This window comes from Notamacropus eugenii, chromosome 1 (assembly GCF_028372415.1).
Source record: "Notamacropus eugenii isolate mMacEug1 chromosome 1, mMacEug1.pri_v2, whole genome shotgun sequence".
NCBI classification, from domain to species: Eukaryota; Metazoa; Chordata; class Mammalia; order Diprotodontia; family Macropodidae; genus Notamacropus; species Notamacropus eugenii.
In genome coordinates, this window is record NC_092872.1 from 600,734,424 (window position 1) to 600,737,647 (window position 3,224).

The 3,224-nt window shown below is 35.1% G+C and overlaps 1 pseudogene; it reads left to right on the forward strand.

Moving 5' to 3' along the window:
* Positions 1 to 401: 401 nt before the first annotated feature.
* Positions 402 to 792, forward strand: LOC140519163 (LYR motif-containing protein 1 pseudogene; annotated as a pseudogene).
* Positions 793 to 3,224: the final 2,432 nt, after the last annotated feature.

Here is a 3,224-nt window from a genome sequence, read left to right on the forward strand (position 1 = left end):
AATTGCTTTCCCTCTGCATGCATAGAGAGCCTCCGTGAACTACTCTGGTATTGGCCATATGGGTAATTGGGGCAAATATTTTAGCTCCCATTATGTTAATATATTTGCTTCTAAGTATCCAAAACTCTTAATTTTTTATAGGAAACTCATGTAGAAATAAATGATCTCTAGCAATAAAAATAGGATTAAGGATCCACTTTTTAATTAATTGAGGGAAGATTTGCAAAGTGAAATATTGATGCCAATCTGTTTTGAAAATAAAGCTGACTACAACCTTAAAAAATAAACCTTACAACCTTAAAACAACTGAAGAAAAGATCTACTTGGCTCCATGGGGCTCCTGACACTCTGTCCTCTCACCCCAGCATTGTGGTTGAGGGGGCAGCTGCAATGAACACAGTATGACAACAGAACCATGACAAGAAGTTCTCAGTCTGTACAGCAGGATTTTCAGGCTTGCAAGGAGGTGGCATTTAGCATCAGGCAGATGGAGAACACTATTAGAGAAAAGAAGTACATTATAAATGATGCCAAGATATTGTTCTACAAAGGCAAAAATCTTATGGATTCAGATCTAATTAAATAACATCTGGATGAATGTACAGTATGAGTTGAAATAGGAGTACATTGTCAGATCCCATTTCCAAGGACAATTCACCTTCACTACAAAGTTATGGCCTTCAAACCCAGGAAAAGCTAAGAAAACTTCCCAAACCATCATATCTCAAGTCTCAAAGTAAGGTTTCTCAATCTAAGAAAAAGATTCTCAGGCAAAGCCTGAGCATAAACTAGGTGATGAATCTTTTCTCCTTGACTTAAATACAGTCAGAGAAAGTAAGGGCAAAGAATGTAGTCTTTACTGTTATTTCTCTTAAACACTCAAAGCTTTGGGTCCTTAATCTTATAACACTGGTTTATATGTCCTTGAATTTATCAGTACCGCTGGGTTACTACTAGACAGGAATATGCTAACTCCCAAAGATAATTCCTAATCATGATGTTGTTAACATAGATGAAAGTCTGAATATAGCAAGAATTGGAATTAAATTTAAATTTTAAAAATTAATTTTTTATGGAAATAATATAGTTGTATACAGAAGAAGCCACAGAGTAGAGGCAGGAAAGTACCCGTTAGCAGCTTTTCTTGGAACGTCTTAAAATTACTATGACCATCAGATACTAACTTCAGACTTATAAATTTCTATGGGCTTTATTTTGTGGGGTTTTTTTTTGTTTAAGCTAGTGATATATTTAAAATAAGACCTTTCATGTTTTAGTTGTTCTGCTGATGTCCTTTTTTGTCTGTCTTGACTCAAAGATGTACTTTTAATTAAAATTAGTAGGCTAGCTTCTCCTTTACTAAAGCAGCAGAGTTCATCATATATATTCTAGTCCCATCACACCCTTAAATGTTAATGGAAGATATTATTGTATCTCAGGGAAATTTTGAGGAGGATGGAAATATCCTAAATTTTCAGAAACTGATGTAGGGTACTTAATTCTGTCCATTAAATGCATACAACATACACACAAGTTCTAAAACTTGTTACTTATAATTCAAAGCTCAAAGCCTCACTGCAAGCTCATACAATAAGTAAAAGTAATCACTCTTTCTAATTGACAACAAAATTGAAATCTCACATGTAGAAGAATATGCTGAATAAATTATAAGGCTAGGCTGATTTCAAAATTATGTACAGTTAGGAAAAGGGAAATCTAGAACAATAGGAGAAAGAACTGTGCCTTTGTGATAAACCAAGGGATAACACCACTCTTAGAAACTGTATATCAGTGTTTTCTTTTGTGTTCAAAGATGATTAAAATTTTCAGTAAAACAGTTCATAAAAAGACAGGTCTTAAGCTTGGAGAACTTCTTTGGATCATTAAAAATACTTCCTAGATTCCCTGATATACCATATCCTATTCTCTTCCCTCCCTCTATTCAATTCTTGGCTCAGAATTGAAATGGAAATCTGTAAATTCTATCCATACACATATACACATGTGTAAACATGTGTTTATGTATACATATTTATACATATACATATGCACACATACAATACACACATGTGTATATGTATTATATGTGTGTAAACATGTGTATTCACAAATACATGCACATATTATACATGCATGCATCATATATCTGTGTGCATACATATGCACACAAGTCATACGTATACATACATGCATGCACATGACAGGAAATACAGATGTACAATTATCTTAGACCAGAATTGAAGAATTAAATGTGTGTCTGTGTGTATGTGAAAATTATTTCTGGGAATTATATTACACTATCTGGGAATCTCTGAATTGTTTTTTTAATAGCCCAAAGATGTTGAAACTCAAGACCTATTTTTAATACAAAAATTTCTCTGGTATTCTTCTATGATGGCTAACTTTGGCACACTGTAATCTCCATAAAATTAAAGTTGTGATCAACCAAAAGTCAAGGAAGAGATGTATGTGTAAAATTCGGGTGTGTTTGGAATGCATCAGGCTGATTTTGGAATGAAGAAATCTTCAAAGTATATTCAAGTCCTTCTCTTCTTATTTCCCCTTCACTCCAGAATTATGATACACATAAGGTGAAGTGTGTGTATGTGTGTGTGTGTGAGTGTGTGTGCGTGTGTTTGTCCTTCGTTGCCAAAGAAGATCATGCCGTCAGAGAAATAATGGCATGACTTGCACTTGACTTTGTTTTGAGTGAGGGAGGACTGTGCAGGTCACCAGCCTCACTTCTCATTCAGAGCCAACTGAATACAGTGACCAGATATTCCTCAGAATGACTAGAGATGTCGCAGGATGAGGCAATTGGGGTTAAGTGACTTGCCCAAGGTCACACAGCTAGTGAGTGTCAAGTGTCTGAGGTGAGATTTGAACTCAGGTCCTCCTGACTCCTAAACTGGTGCTCTGTCCCCTGCATGAGCTAGCTGTCCTATAAGGTGAAGTATATTTCGAATGACTATCTATACTTGATAAACAGTTTGAGGGATCCCATTGAGACAATATAAGAAAAAGAGGTCAACATGGCATACAGTGTGATGTGCCACAAACTGACCTATATGTTTTATTTATTTGTTCCCTGAGTCATAGTTCTAGAAAAAAAAGACTCCAGTACATTGGTTTGTTCTCTTTGGGAGTATTTATAGAACAACAAGGGCTGCAATCATAAAGTATTACAATAAGGAGTGTGGACATTTAATTTTTATCAATCTAGG